At 49.5% G+C, this 1972-nt stretch overlaps 1 pseudogene; it reads right to left on the bottom strand.

The window, feature by feature from the left end:
* Positions 1 to 799: 799 nt before the first annotated feature.
* Positions 800 to 1239, bottom strand: LOC107107105 (annotated as a pseudogene).
* Between the last annotated feature and the right edge of the window lie 733 nt (positions 1240 to 1972).

The raw sequence follows: 1972 nt of genomic DNA, 5'->3' as shown, positions 1-1972 counted from the left end.
AGGGGCCTGGTAGTTTGATGAAGTTTGAGAGGGGCTGCCGTGGCTCAGTGGTTAAGACACTGAGCTGCAGACCGGAAGGTTAGTCGTTTGGCAGTTTGAGACCCTAGTGCTGCGTGATGGAGTGAGCTCTCATCTCTGGCCCCAGCTCCTGCCAACCTAGCAGTTTGAAAGCAAGAAATTGCAAGTAGATAAATAGGTACCGCTTCAGTGGGAAGGTAACAGCGTTCCAGGCACCTCAGGGTCTAATCATGCCAGCCACATGACCACGGAGAAGTCTTTGGACAGCACTGGCTCTTCGGCTTGGAAACGGAGATGAGCACCGCCCCTAGGGTTGGATCCGACTGGATTTCGAGCAAGGGAAACCTTTACCTTTTACTAGTTTGATGAAGTAGACAAGGTTCATAACTAGGGTTGCCACACACCCCTGGCCACTAGCGGGGGATGGGGGGGTAGGGTTGCCAGGTCCAGGCTGAGAAACCTCTGGAGATTTGGGGGTGGAGCCTGGGGAGGACAGTGGGGTACAATGCCATAGAGTCCACCCTCCAAAGCATCCATTTTCTCCAGGGGAACTGATCTCCGTAGTCTGGAGATGAGCTGCAATTCCAAGGAATCCCCAAATCCCACCTGGAGGCTGGGATTCCTATTCAATAGCAGGCGAATCAAGAATTTATATGTGCAGACTAGTATTGAATTTATGGAATTAAATCTTCCTCTGTATTGTCTTGAGTCCACTAAAGAGCATGTATGGCATCTATGACACACCCGTCCACTTTCAGGAAGGATTTATGCTCGGTGTAAGCTAGTTATCATCGTTGTCTCTGTAGGAGCCCTCAGAGGAGCCTCCGTAGCCTCCCTGATTCCTGCTCTGCTGCCATAGTAGTCTCTCGATCCACCATCACCACCACTCCTGTTGTCGTAACGGCCACCTCTGTATCCTCCTCCTCCTCTAGAGAATCCGTATCCATGTCCTTTGCCTCCAGAAGAGCCACGGGATGATTTTCCAGCCTGGTCAACCCTGATCTGACAGTCCCCCGCAACCTCTCCATGCATGGCTCTCATGGCATCCTCGGGATGGCCATAGGTTATAAAGCCAAAGCCCCTGGACCGCTGGGTTTCCCAGCCTTTCACTACGACCACTTTTGCAATATCTCTGTAGGGAGAGAACAACTGCTCCAGATTCTGCTTATTGGTGTCAAAACAGAGCCCTCCAAGGAAGAGCTTTCCTTCATCCAATGCCATTTCGAAATAATCAACAAAGGGGGCTCCGAAGAAGAGATGTGCGCAGACCCATTAGCGGCTGAAGCAGGAGGCTATCGCGATGGTGACAAGAGAATTTGTGGACATCTTTCAACTCTCTTAAAAACAATTTGTTCGTATGCATAACAGGCTAAAGAGAAATACTCAGTCTTCCACCACATGCAGTGGATACTTGGACAGATAAGGTCGAAACCAGTAATGTTTAATCTGATCAGACCCAGAAGTCAATTTTAACTCTAGTGTCATGCAGTGGGAACAGCAGCCACAATCTCAGACAACTTCTGTTGTCTGAACCATTTCTTTATAAAAGAAATAATTAACTGGAACACCTAGAGCAAAGCCTAGAAAGGTGCCACCATTAATCAACAGACTTGTCTTCTTTCTAGTTGTATTGTGGACCCTCTGCCCTTTAAATGAAAACCAGAAGCTGGCTACACCCAGGGTTGCCCACTTCCAGGAGGCTGCAGTTCTCCTGGAATTACAATTGATCCTCCAGAGACTCCATAGATCCGTTTCCCTAGAGGAAACTGCAGCTTCGGAGGGTGGACTGAATGGCATCCCATCCCTCCCAAGTTCCCTCCCTTCTCAAGACTCTGCCCTCCCCAGGCCCTGCACCAAAATGTCCAGGAATTTCCTGAGCTGGCAACCCCTGAAAACAGTGTGCATCGTACTGACTCACAGTGCAGCAAAACAGCTATGCATCTCACTACGAAGC

Source organism: Gekko japonicus, unplaced genomic scaffold (genome assembly GCF_001447785.1).
Source record: "Gekko japonicus isolate JY-2015 unplaced genomic scaffold, Gekko_japonicus_V1.1 scaffold239, whole genome shotgun sequence".
Classification (NCBI taxonomy): domain Eukaryota; kingdom Metazoa; phylum Chordata; class Lepidosauria; order Squamata; family Gekkonidae; genus Gekko; species Gekko japonicus.
The sequence above is the reverse complement of the archived record's forward strand: the minus strand, read 5'-3'. Positions and strand labels throughout refer to the sequence as shown.